Source organism: Haemaphysalis longicornis, unplaced genomic scaffold, assembly GCF_048455015.1.
Source record: "Haemaphysalis longicornis isolate Haplotype H1 unplaced genomic scaffold, Haemaphysalis longicornis Haplotype H1 scaffold_10, whole genome shotgun sequence".
NCBI lineage: Eukaryota > Metazoa > Arthropoda > Arachnida > Ixodida > Ixodidae > Haemaphysalis > Haemaphysalis longicornis.
Genome location: NW_027526204.1, coordinates 79,494,369 through 79,508,663, shown reverse-complemented (window position 1 = coordinate 79,508,663; position 14,295 = coordinate 79,494,369). Strand labels below are relative to the sequence as shown.

The following is a 14,295-nucleotide window of genomic DNA, read 5'->3' as shown; positions in this document are numbered from 1 at the left end:
GAATAAGTCAAGGATATAAGGCGCGTTCGTAGCCTTTCATTCTGTGTCGGCTTTGTGGCGCAGTGGGTAGGACACCATGTACCTTGCGTTCCGCCCGCAGGGTCGTGGGATTGAAACCAGGCGCCGGTAAGTATTATTTTTTTATATAGTGTAGGGGGAGGGGTGCGGACCTGTTGTTGAGAACGAGGAGGGTAGCGTGATGCGGGAGAGGAGGAGTGGGGGAGAGGGCGCACCTGGAACGGCTGTTGCGGACGCCGAGGCACGCCAACGCCGACAACGCCGGGTGACATCGTGAGTTAAAGGAGCCATGAAGAGAAAATACAACTTCGTTTAATTTTAAAGAACTAGGATTCAGTATCTCACTCAGCTCCATTACAGCCGCAAAAGATGTTTTTTTAACGAAAAAAAGCAAGAAGTATTTAAAACCTTTCAAATTTTGCGCCACAGTGACGTGTTATGAGCAAGAATGACGTCATACGGGCCAACAATAAAACATAATTTTCAGTGCGTTAACTGCCCGCTAGCATTCAAGTGATGCGGTCAAATGGAACTAGAGGCCCCATTACACACGTCCAGTCATGTGTCGTCGCGACAGGTCAATTAGGCGGCCGCCAATCGCATAAACAAGGTTCCGTGACGTCATAGAAAAGTTGCGGGAAATTGGCAAGGGGGTTGCGACTGCTTCACACGTTTTCTTTAATATCTCCGTTATTTGTTCGAAGATTGCGATGATATTGGTATCATTGTTATCGGGACTGAGCAGTCTTTCTAATACACCCAACTTGTATTTTGTCTTCATGGCTCCTTTAAAGAAATGCTCTGCATTAAAAAAAAAAACAATATCGGAAATGGCGAACAGTGTACGCGCCTCGTTTACACAAAAACGCATATTTGGCAGAAATAAATCATCGTTGCGTATATATATATAAGTTCTAAGACAGACTTTCGAAACTCCCATCAATTTAGATGTAAAAAACTTGCTCCAGACAGGAGGGATAAGAATGCTACGCATTACTAGACAATTCTCTGAATTTATGCGTAGTTTTTATTCAGAAGGCGTATGTTTCCTTCAGAAAAATATCTTCCCAGCCAATCAACCGTCTTTAGTTGTGAAGTCGACGTTAAGTAGATTGATGTAAGCTAGAAATGTTTAGGCTGGCTTTCCCCTTACACAGTGATGCCTAGAGTGAAAGGCGGCAATCGGTGCGAACGCCCCGGCGGGAGGCGAAGCGCCATTCTCGGACCGCGGACTACAAGCGAAAGCACGATGCCCATCGGGAGTCAAAATAAAGTTAAACCTGAATTTAACAAACCTCTATGTAACGAATTTTTGGATTTAACGAAGATTTTCAATTCCCCATTTCCAAAGTTCATTGAAGGCCATGTGTTTTGCCACCTCTATCTAACGAAGGAGTTGCGACGGTTAACCTTGGCGTAACGAATTCGCTACGCTGATGAGTCAAGGTTCCTTGCCCGTTTTCTGAAAAATCGGCTGGCCAAATGCACTAATTTAGCGAATTTCGCCCGTACCGATATTTCTCGCGCGTTTCCACGTGTGAGTGCGGGGGCGGTTGGATGCTATAGGTCTGCCTGTCGGCGAGTTGTTGCGCGTGTACCCCTGATATCTCTGGTATGATTTCGCAGATGATTTCTGCTGCCTGAATTACGTCTCTGCCGGCGAGAAAGAAGAACATCACCGCCCGGCGCAGTGTCCGAGCTAGCATCCGTACGACAATTCCGACTGCAGAAAAGAGCATGAAGTTCGCGAAAAGGCACGCTTTCAGCATAAGTTTGGTCCTTGAAACACGTCAAGGCGCCGAAAAGTATCAAAAAGCAAAAGTGATAGTTAGTTACACCTTTCGGGAATTCGGGGGCCGTGTAGTAGCAGCAAGCGCGAAATCACGTAGCTTTTTAGTGTGAAATGTATCCTTGAACAAGGGTGAGTTCAGCATCACTGATGCCTAGCATATTGGTTTCGTTTCGGCTTCATTCCCGCGAGGTTTAACTCTAAATCTGGAAGTAAGGAAAACCTGGATGTAACGAAAAAAATGCAAAATATTGTCAACTTCCTTATATCTAGGATTAACCGTACCACGATGCGGAAAGCGCAAGCCTTTGGCGTGCCTACAGTCTCTTGAGCGCATTCCCCACGCGACGGCGGGGTTTGAGCGAACGTTAGCAGCCAAGCAAGAGCCAACAAAGAGATCCGCTGGTAACCCACATCTACAAAGCAGAATTGCTCGGATGTTTTAAAGCGAAGCATTACTACTCTCGTCCAGCGATTTCGTGGCGGATGCGCAAGGTGACCTTTTGACCGGAGACACACCCCCGGCGACACACCCCTCGAACCACATCACGTGATTCTCCCGGCCCGCTGTCGGCGCTGCGCACAACGCCACGTTTTCAGTCGTTCTGCGCCGCACGAGAGCGGCGTTCGCCACCGCCGCTGCGCCGGCAGCCGACCACCCCCGCAGCCTCCCATGCATGGGGAACTGGGTCGTTTCGGCCATCGTGACTCGTCTCGCGCCCGGGGAAGATGAACGGTGAGTTCACTGCTTTCGCCCGGCCTCGTCCTGTTAGCGTCGAACGGAAACGAACGGTTTTGATACGTACTTGGCAATACAGCTACATAAAAGGTTAACCAAGTGAAACCAAGACTCAACCAGGCTAAGCCAAGCTTTTGCTTTGCATATCCAAGGTATAACTCAGATAAGCCGCAGCCATTTTTTGTACAAGCCTGCGCTTCTCCACATGGCCGATGTAATAAACGTGAGCGGTAACTCACCCGTTAGTGAACTGTAGCTTCGACATAAAATATAATGACTCTTTAGAATGAATGAATTACAACTCTTTGTTTTAATTTTTACCACCTAAGATTCCTTTCTCTCAGGATGTTGGTATAATATAACAAATCGCGTATCTTTCGAGCAGGGAAGCCTTTTTGTCTGGTATAATTTGATAAAGTTTGTTTACACTATGTTGCTGAACCAATTTTGTTGAAGTAGCTGTCTTCAATTGCCTGACCAACTGTTCCGTGGAGCGCCTACATTGTTTGCAGTAACAACATTTGGAAATACCCCTATCAAGGTATTTTTTCATGCGTTTTCTTTTATTTTTCTGTCACGAGCGTCTTTTAGATTGATTATGAGGTTTAACGCGCCGACGCTACACAGGCGATGAGGCACGCCTTAGTGGAAGGCTTCTGTGGATTTCTAACGTGAACCGAAATCTTGTACACCCGGGTGTTTTAAGTGCCGGGCACTTGAAGGGCTCGCCTTGCCGTTGTAGCTCGCTCGCTGGACCCAAGTAGGACCACACGGCGTTCCGTCGTAGCGGCTGTCGTCGCGGCGTACGCAGAGGCTTCGAAATCCAAGCGGTTTATATAGGTTCCATTTTGTACGCCGACGACATAGCCATCTGGGCCACTGAAGGCTCCTTGGCTTAAAAGGAACAGGTACTCCAAGAAGCCGCGAACTGGGTGGAAAAGTTGGCAAGGGATAACGGCCTAGAGTGCGCACCAGAAAAATCTGAAGTTTACAGAGTCCACGACGCCAGATACAGGAGCCCAGGGGAGAAAAAAATCAAGCTTGGGGACCACGAAGTAGCATAGACAGATAAACTAAGAATCCTTGGGACGATTGTTCAAAACAATGGCGGAGCAAACTTCACATTTGCAAAAATTCAAAAATCAACGCTGCAAATTGCAGAGATAGTTAGGATGATAATCAAAAAGAGAGCAGGACTGAAGGTAGAAGAAACCTTGCGTATCATACAGGCATTAGTAGTAAGCAGATTTGCTTACATTCTGCCTTCCCACTCTCTGAAAATGCAGGAAAAGGAACAGACCTATACTATATTGCGTACTGCATACAAAGCGGATCTCCGTCTTCCCAACCACACGGCAAAAGAAAAAATCATGAATCTCGGCGTGTCTACCACTTTTAAATAAATTTGTGAAGCTACCCTTGTTTCACAAAAGGAAAGGCTGCAAAAGACGAGAACTTGCAGGGCCATTCTGCAAAGAGTAGGCTCCAGGTAAGGTGTACAATCAATTGTCGACAAAGAAGACCTCAGCAACGCCGCCAGAGAGAAATTGAAAGCGCTCCCCATTCCAAGAAACATGGACCCCCACTTGCATGAAGACAAAAGGAAATCCAGGACCAATTTCCTATGCAGAAAGTTGGAAAAAACCAAAACGTTGTATATACAGACGCTGCCTTTTACGACAAGACCAATGCCTTGCTTGTCATCGTCGACCAATAAGGAGAATTCAGGGACTGCCTCACATTAACGAACACCAGCACAGAGGAGGCCGGAACTGGCGATCTTCTATTGGCCGTAAGGTATAGAGAATTCCAAGGAAAAAGCCTCCAAGTAATTACGGACTCTAAGAAAGCTGTACAAAACATTATAAATGGCCGAATCCACAAAAGCCTCACAAAAAATTTACCTCTCACTGTCACTAAGTTCCAAAACATAACTTCGACAGCCGGACATGATGAGCTTGAGGGTAATGAGAGAGCAGACCAAGCTGTGCGATAACTTACTAAACTCTTAGCCAGTAGTCCTACCTCACTCACCCCTCTCCGCAATACCTTCGGAGAGCGACTCAACATTCAAAGAAAAGCCATAGCTCTCTTTCCTGCACCAGATAAAAGCTTAACAGCTGCAGAGCATCAGTCTCTCAGGCAAATACAGACGAACACCTATCCCAACACCCTCAGACTATCGACGATGTTCCCCGAGATATTCCCAAACGCATGTAATAAGTGCGGTGAAATATCCACCCTATTCCATGCATCTTGGGGTTGTATTATATGGCCCACAGTAAACATCAACACCGGGTTATATGAGCTATGGGAGGCAGCTCCAGCCAGCTCTGACCCTAGGGTTCAAAAATATATGATCTTTAGGGCCAAGACTGGTGCAGAGGAAACAGAGCCCTGGAAGGAGGGAGCCTACCCCAGTTAAATCAAGACCTTTCATTTCAAATAAACGTTTCATCTCTCTCTCTCTCTCTCTCTCTCTTGGATGCACAATAGCACAGTAAAGAACAAGACATCCCGTCATATACTTGTGTACTCGCAAGAAATTTTGAAACGCAAAAAAAAAATTGCTCGTATGCAATGAGTGCTCGTTTCCATATGCGGTGCAGCTCATGCCCCAAGTTTAGCTTTGGCACGTGAAACACCAATTTGAGCCTTAAGAAATAAAACTATAGTCATGTGGCGAAAAGGGTGTTTACCGACTGCAACACGCTTGGCTTTCAGTAAGGTGTTGAAACGGTATAAAATAGGTATTCAGTTGCAAAAAAAGAACAGCGAAGCTGGGTGTAGACCTATTGTCTTCCGGTGTTGCTAAGTTTTGTTTTGTTTGCTAAGCTTTGCAATATTATTGCTAAGCTAGGATGACCGCATAGGGGTGAGGCCAAGTTTAACCAGGTTTTACAAGGCTGTTCCAGTGTGTCCCCCCCCCCCACTGCGAGGGGATCCAAGGGGGAAACAAGCTAGGACGACCGCCAGCTATGCTGTTTCTCCAGCCTCGCACCACTATTGCAAGCTGCGCTAATTTTTTTGCTGTTTAGAATCCAAAAAATACTGTTACCTTTGAAATGGTACAGTAAGAGGTGCGCATACGCATACGCCTCTTGTGCTCACACTTTAAGAAGCTCGAAAGCCGACTTCACTGTTATAATACCCTATCTGCGGTGGTACACCCTTTACAGTGCCGCACGCCACTGAAACTAGCTAAAGATTAAACAGCTTCACTTGAAATAAATTATGCCAATTCGTATTGCTTTAAACATCGTGAGGCACATAACACCCCCCGCTTGAAGAAAATGTTCAGTCCACCCTTGTAAACAGGTACAAAATGCCTGCAAAGATGGAGGTCTCTTCCCCTTTTTTTTAGTTGGTAGTCTTTTCTTCCACCCTTTTTCTTACACCCTTTTTCTTTACGCCCTTTTTCGTAGTTTCGAACACCCTAATTTGTGGCTTTACACCCTTCAGGGAAAAACGGTGTTGAAATAATGAACACCCTCTTGAAGGGTGTTGAGGTGGCGGGGAAGATTTATTTGTTATTTAATAAAATTTGTAAAGTTATGGAGCATTAATACTACCTCATGATTAAAAGTTTTTGCAAATCCGCGTGTTGATTTGTATATTCTTATACTAAAATTCATAGTTTCAAAATTAGCGCTAAAACATCTGTTTTCTGCCACAAGCCCAGCGACTCGAACGGGGCTTTCCTCTGCTGGATATAAAAGCTAGAACAGCTCATGTATTACTAAGTAGGCATGCAGTCCTTGTACCGCTTGCATTCCGTTGGTTTTCTTGCTCAATTCATTTGTGTTTCAAGTGTAACTTGTGCGTATTGGCTGTTTGTGTTGAACGCTGCGCGCTCCGCCGATTCACACTGCCACGCATATGTGCTGCCCTGGGCACACCCTTATTTTATGGTGTTTATTAACCTTACACATTTTGAAGGTGTTCGCCGCGGGACAAGATTCTTGGACACTTTTCGGCCAAAAATGTGTAGCAAAGTTTAGCGTGTTTATCTATAGGGAGTCTAACTTAGCGAAGCCTGGTTTGGCGCAATGTTGTCGTTAATCCCTACTTTCTGAACTCCTGCTTCGCTACTCATTAGAACTGCGTCAAAATTGAATGGTCACCCTCCTTTATCTGTTCAGAGCAGTTCTGAGAAATTCTTGGGCCGTTCAAAGCTGCTCACGCAATAGGAATTCTACGGCCAGACGAAATACAGAGGTGTCCTGTGGCAGTTCTTTTAGGTCGGACTTGGCACATCAAAGAGCCTACACTCCAGGATCGAAGCAGGACACACCGTCGCTTTTTCGACAACAGTTCTCTAAACTGCATCGCCGACTTCTTAGCCCCGTAAACGCAGACTGGCACTGGTCTTCCTCGATTATCAGTCCTCTATCGTCCGCTGACTGCCCGATATGCGATCCGGCGCTAGATTTTCCCATCTATTTCTAAGGGACTTCCGGCCCTGATGCAGTTGCCGACTTGCCCGCAGACCGTCCAGGACTGGCAAATCGGGACGCCCCCTTCTGCCTTCTTGGTGAATTCACGCAGTTCACTTTCTGCCCCGTCGAAGCCTGTGCAAGGCACTCACGCGGCGACCTCTCCTCGGCCACTTGAGGTCTCGTAGTGGTCGTCGCTCTCCTGCGTGTCAGCCGTGCGCGCAGCGCAGAAGACCGTTCCTACAACCCTGTGCATTTTTATTTCACTTCACCACTGTTACCAAACTATCAACTCCTGGATGTCCTCCCTTTGGATAAACGTACTGGGTATAATATATAATGACCGCCTCTCTACTTGTTACTGATAAGATTGTTCTGTTTATAATCGCTAGAAATGATTTGACTAACCCCAACGTAACGCTGTGTTAACTAAAAGATATTTTTTACTCCCAAAAGTGAGAACAAATTATGGTAAACACAGCGTTGTATTTGCCTCCATTAATTTATGGTACGACTTACCCATTATGCTAAAAATGGCTTAACTTGTTCATCTTAAAAAATTGATTCATAAATTAATCCTCCAAGAAGCCCGCATTACAGCTGGTTAATTCGTATGACATTGTTGTTCTGTTTCTGATCAGTTATTTTTTTATTTTTTTTATTTTCGCTATTCATTTCTATCATCATACCTCTTTGCAGTTCTTTGAATATCTTAGAGATTTCTGCTATTTTTATGAACGAACATTTTTTTTAAGTTTTTGTGTAATGTTGCAATACTAGATTTAGTAGTACGTTTTTGGTGAGTTCCTTCTGTTGTGATTGTTACAATGCATTAATTTTACTGCTCTTTTCAAGGGGTCTCCCCACAGTGGCAGGCTTCGGGACCTCTTTCTGTAATATCAGTAACCCTGCATTGTGCCCTTGTATTCAGTTATAATAAACTGAACTGAACTCAACTGAACTTGATCGTATTCTGAGTCTGTACCCCACTCCATGTGTTTCCTTGACTGGGCTGAGTGCGGCATACTGAAAGATTTTTCATGGGAAAATTGCTTTCAAGGATCTTCTCGACTGGAGGCTCTGGTAGAGGAGGCATTCAGAATACGAAGGTGTCCTTGGTATAAGTAAGAAAATACAGAGGAGAAGTAGAAGCACCGAGGGGGAGGTGCTATCAAGAAGGAAGAAGTCTTACGAAATGCAATCGCTACCTGACTTCACTGGAACAGATGAGGTCACTAAAACGCGAAACAATGTTCTGAAGTGATTAAGCTTCAGACGTGTTTTGTGTAGTCGGTTTCTTGAGGCTCCGTCAATTCTTTTCATACATGGCCCACCCCGCACGAAATAAACTGGAAACAAAGGGGAGTTTATCGGGTTATTAACTGCGGGGTTAATGACCCGATAAGGATAACGATAAGGATAAGTCACCGGCTTTCTTTCTACGTTCTGTTTTTGTTTTTCTTCTTCGTGTAGTGGGATAATTTAGAAGGTAGAAGGCGCTCGCAGCATTCTACTGTCAGCCAAAAACACCATATAAAACGAGTTGCGCGAAAACTACGTAGTTTAAGCCAGCAATCAGGGGATACAAAACTGTTGTTGAATTCAATTCTCTTATCTGCTGTAAAAAAAAAAGAATGTGATCGGTTTTCTTGTTAAAGCCACCATCAGCCGTATACGACCGGGGCACGGAAAGCCGTTGCAAGGCATACAGACAAGAATCATGTCACGCAGGTAAGATCGTCGGTATAGTAATAAAAACTATTTACACCTCAGAAAAAATTTATAGCATTACGGAACGGTGAACCTTCAGATAAAATGAGCCCGAAACTTCCAACCTGTTTAATGTTGACGTTCGTCGGACGAAGCGACAGTTCAGTCCGTAATAGCTATGAGGCAAGAAACCACAAAGAAATAAAAAAAAGCACTCACAACATATTGTGTTCTTTATTTTTCAATTTTATAAAATGTGGTTGTAGCGGTCCTTTAACGCAGCCTTCAGGAATGTGGTGTCTGTTTAGTACTAAGGGATTGTTAAGAGCTAAAGATTTTCATTTGAAATTGGAATATCACCCATAGGCGCGTTTCACAGGACCGAGGCCGCTGTGATCTCAGCACTTTTCCTGCTAAATTTGTCTGTAGCGCACGCTAGGGCATCAGTAAAAGAGTGGCAATTCCTCGACCCGTTATCACCCACTGCCTGCAGCATGCCGTGCCAACGATCTATGGGGTTGACACTGAGACACGGTGTAACGAAAGACGGCCGTGATGGATGAATCGGTTCCTCCTTGCCATTTGTATTAACTGCGATCTGACTGGTCGGATACAATATCAACAGCGAACGTATTTTCGTCTGCGCCACTTGAACTGTTCGTTCTTCTCGGACTTGTTATCATGACGCTACCTTAGATGCCTTCTTTGTGTGGGCGCCCGGGCGTAACTCGAGATAATCCCAGCTCTTGCTGTCTAGTACAGGGCGCCGGCACTTACGTAATATGATTGATTGATTGTAGGGGTTTAACGCGCCGACGCAACGCAGGCGATGAGGCGCGCCGTAGTGGAGGGCTCCGGAATAATTTTGACCACCTGGGGATCTTTAACGTGCGCCGAAATCTCGTACACACGAACGTTTCTGCTTTTCGCCTCTATCAGAAAAGCGGCCGCCGCGGCCGGGAATCGAACCCGCGACCTCATGCTCAGCTGCGCAACTCCTTAGCCACTGAGCCACCGCGGCGGTGCTTACGTAATATGAATGCTAAGAACCGAGTCCGTGATATGCGGGGCATCTTTCCTACAAGAAATGATCCCGAAAACGGAAACGGAAATGAACCCGGAATACAGGAAACGGTGCCGCTGCTTGCGATGCAAACATCAGCGCAACGTGCCTATACATCGCTGTGCAGTGCGTTTAAACATTGTACTTCTAGTTCAATAAGAACCCACAGAAGAAAAATTACAGTGTAAGTTTACAAAAGAAATGGCTGGGGTTTAACACTTCTACATGTACTTAGGGCGAGCGAAAACAAAGACGATGCGTGAAGCGCTTCTCGAAAGACCGCATTTGCTTGAGATTTTGCTGCCGGCTGTCTGCCTATCTTTACCGGATGATTGCATGCGTCACTTCGCTTGCGCAGAAGGGCACGCAAAAACAGCCCAGCCGGCGCACCTTCGATGGCGGGACGGGAACGATGCGCAGGCAATCCAGACGGCAATGCTGCACTTCCTTGTACGAGCGTCGCGTTCCCCTATCGTCTTAGTTCATACAAAACCAGTCATCGCAGCGTTTTTATTGATTGATTGAATAAACTTTATTCAAGACAGCAATGTTAGGGCGCCCGCCCAGTGATAGGCGTCCTCAGTCCAGGCTGCCTTGGAGGTGACCTGCTCGCGTTGCCCTCACTACCAGCATGCGCTGGGTAGAGGAGTCGGAGCTGGCCAGCAGTTCCACCCACTGCTCTGTGGTGCTGTGTGGTAATGTTGGGGAGTCGCGGTTGGGTAGGGGTGTTGGGGCAGTGAGTGGTAATGTGGTAGAGAGTTCCCGTGTTTGGACAAAAGTAACATGTAGCTGCGGATTTTGTAGGGAACATGGCGTGGTACATTGTATTGTGGGGGAAGGTGTTTGTTTGCAGCTTGCGTAGTGTAACTGCGTCGGTCCTGGAGAGAGTATGTTGAGGAGGTGGGTATTTCTGTCGTTTCTGGCAACGGCCTGCAGTATATGTGTCAGCCGGTAAACCATTTGGCACTCAGTCTTGCGCTGAGCCGCCCACGCGGACGGCCGAGCCACCGCTGGGAGATAAGATGCTCGAGCAGCAGCAGTTGCACCCTCACCTTTGGTACCGGGGCGGCGAAGCTCGGAGTACGCAAGCCATAAGACAGAAAGACACAGTCCGTGCGCCTGCAGCTGAACGTCACTGCGAAGCCATGAGTGAGCTTGAAAGGTGTGGCTTAGTAGAGGTTTTGGCATTAAGCGAAACTACCTATTTTTCTGACTGCCCGCAACGAAGAAATTCGGGGGCAAACAGTGAACTCGAGCAGCCCAGGACAGGAGCAGTTGGAGGTCAGTGGGAGAGGCCTTTGTCCTGCAGTGGACCTGACTGTGTGGTGACAATTCGTTTGTACTATTTATTGTGCAAGGCTAAAGCAGGGGGAATTAATTCGTATATAAAAGAAAATAGCGCACATTTATTCGATTCAAACGGTTTGTTGTAACAAAAAAGGAGTACGAGCCTTAGATAATACCTGCGTGAGCGTAGTCACCTTTTTCCATAGAATTAGATACGCTGCCGACTTCGATTTAAAAAAAAATATTCAAATTTTGGGGCCCTGAATTATTACAACACCTTGATAGTGATATCTGCCTGATGGTGCGAAGGAAAGCTTTGGTGTGGTCGAAAAGTTTTGGCCTGGTTTTTGTCGCATTGATCCTGGTACGTGCGCAGAGAGATGTCACCCCTGTGCAGTAGGAGCGGAGAACATCTGTCCGTAATTCACGATCTTATAAAACGTGCGCCACCGAACATAACAGAACAAACAATTTTCAGAACTCTAAAGACAAAATATTCTACCTCACCCATCGTACTTTTTGGTGACCATCTTACGTTTCCCACAGGCGTTTATTGAGGTATTTATAAGGGATTAATTTTTGCACCTTATTTAAAATCTGAATCACAACCAGGCCCTTAACACTGCTGTCTCATCCATCCTTTAAAGCACTTATGATTGTCTCACCAATTATAAGCTTTACACCACTTGTATTTATTTTTAATTATTTCTCAACCGTCACCGTTTGCTCTAATAAACGTTTATTCTCTCTCTTTCTGGCGGTATTTACCCTCTGTTAGCTCTGCGCCATAACGACTCAACCATCCTCTTCATTACGACTTGCCCTTCTGTGCCCACGCCGAGCCAAAAAAACCGCGTGGTGACCGGTGCACTCATGCTTAAATGCCAAAATCGTCTGCTCCAAATCGTCAGCTTCTAGAAGCCGTGGTAGCCGATGTTTAATACATCAGCTCTACCCTGCCTTCGTTGCGTCACACCCGGTTGTTCGCATTTACCCAATGGATAACAACGCATTTGCTCAATAATCTAGGGAGAGCACAGCTGTTTGAGATAGGTAGCGAGGCAGTGGAAGTGGTAAGCGAATATATCTACTTAGGCCAAGTAGCGACCCCGGATCCCAACCATGAGGCAGATATAATTAGAAGGATAAGAATGGGGTGGACTCCGTCCGCCATGCATTCTCAGATAAAGAATGGCAGCCTACCATTGTCTCTGAAGAAGAAAGGGTATGACATCTGCATCTTACCGGTACTTACCTACGGGGCAGAGAGTTGCAGGCTCACTAAAATGGTTCAACTTCCCTTGAGGACGATTCAGAGAGCGATGGAACGGAAATTGATAGGTTTAACATTAAAAGACAACAATAGAACAGAGTGGGTCAGGGAACAAACGCGTGTTAAGGGCATATTAGTAGAAATTAAGAAGAAGAAATGGGTGTGGGCAGGGCATGTAATGCGAAGGCAACATAACCGTTCATTATTAAGGTTAACAGAGTGGATCCCTAGAGAAGGCAAGCGTAGCAAGGGGCCGCAGAAGGTTATATGGGCAGGGGTGATAAAGAATTGGTCACAGTTAGCGCAGGGCCGAGGTAATTGGAGATCTATGGAAGAGGCCTTTGCCGTGCAGTGGGCGTAGATAGGCTGAATATGATGATGATGATGATCATAATGACCCAATAAAAGTTTGCTCAAAACGGACAATTTGAAACGGACAAAGCTTGAGAATACCGCCTCTCCTTGCCCTTCTTGAAACAACGGCTGGATACATTCTTTTTGTCAGTATGCATTGAAAGCCACGGGCGGCGTTTTTTCGCGCCGCTGGGACGGCGGCTAAAGATAAGAGGCGAAAGGCGTATTTTTATCTCATGCTTACTGCCCTCCACGCATGGTAGCCGCAGCGGCAGGCGAGTGCACTGTGCCTGCGTGTTAGTAGCTGCACCACATCCATCATGGCTCCCGGTAACACCCACATCGTGTTTGGCTTCAGCAGCAGCCTGGACTGGAGGTCTACAGCGTTCGTGAACACAATTCCACCGATCCGAGTCTGCAGTGCTTGTGGACTTGTGCCTTCGTCGGCAGCCCTGTTGCCATGCCGCCATGGGCTCTGTTCGTCATGCTTCGAACATTCCACCAACAGCGAGCGTGGCCAGTGTCCAGTCGACAAGCAAAGATTCCGAAGTACAGACGTCGTGTGGTCAAGTTTTGAAAAGCAGGATCTTCTAAGCCGCGAGGTAGGCAGCTTGTTTGCCGTTTTGTTACTTTACACGTCAGTTTAGTTAATAATTACGAGTCCTCAAAAAGGCGGAGAGGATAAGGTGCATTGCTGATTTACGAGGCTACATCTATAGGCAGGCTGTCCGTTTATGCATGCCTTGTTGTCACCTTGAAGGCAGAATGTCGGCGAACGAAGAAATAGGCTTCAAAACAAGTTAAGAAAGGTAGTGTTCCCCTTTTATAACTGAGTGCCCACGTACGCGCAAATTGTTACGTGTAACATTTTAATCGTGATACAGCTGATAAGCACAAGGCTATTGCTCCACAAATTCGCCGAATTGTAGCTGGCTGTTGTGAGTGTATTCGAGAGGCATTGCCACAGAAGGCAACCCACCCTAATAATAATTTCGTCGCCTGTTGAATACTGCCAAATGGTTTGGACCGTGATTCTCTATTTTGAGCTATATAGGAGAACTAAAGTCTTAACTAACGGCTAACGCCGCGGCGCGCATCATAACAATGTCAAATCCTCGCCGCTTTTCGAATTGAAAGACATCGCGGCAAAGTTGGAGACGCTTTTTGTAAGGCGGGGGCAAGTGCGCACGAGGGAACTTTGATGGCGCGCATTTTGAATAAGGTAGTCGTCTGTGAGCGCTCTGAAGGTTTGAAAACTGTGCTGGCACATAATTTGAAATACAGAGCGCGTCAGACTGGACAGGAACAGGTGTACTGTCGGTCTCAAAATAAATCGGACCAAGCGAGCGGTGCGCGATAACTATCGGCGCGACGCCTTCCGGCTGAGCGCCTGCTGTAGAGGTAGCTGACGGCGCATGCGCGTTCTAGCTTGTCAATGCATGTCAGTTTTCTCGATCCCGGCCGCACCGCTTCGTTTCTTTTGAATGTGGCACCTCGCGGCGTCTTGCGCGGTGCTCCGAGCGAGCGGCACGGTTTGTGGCAGCGGCCGAAATCGTGTAACATGCGTTATCTCGAATAACGGCGCCGTTCACCCTTGTGTGTTGTGTGGCGCTCTTTTTATTTTCA

At 46.5% G+C, this 14,295-nt stretch overlaps 1 protein-coding gene across 1 annotated transcript in view; it reads left to right on the top strand.

Moving 5' to 3' along the window:
• Nucleotides 1–14,295, top strand: part of LOC144158819 (TNF receptor-associated factor 3-like) — a 323,737-nt gene that overhangs the window by 41,375 nt on the left and 268,067 nt on the right. The window lies entirely within an intron of this gene.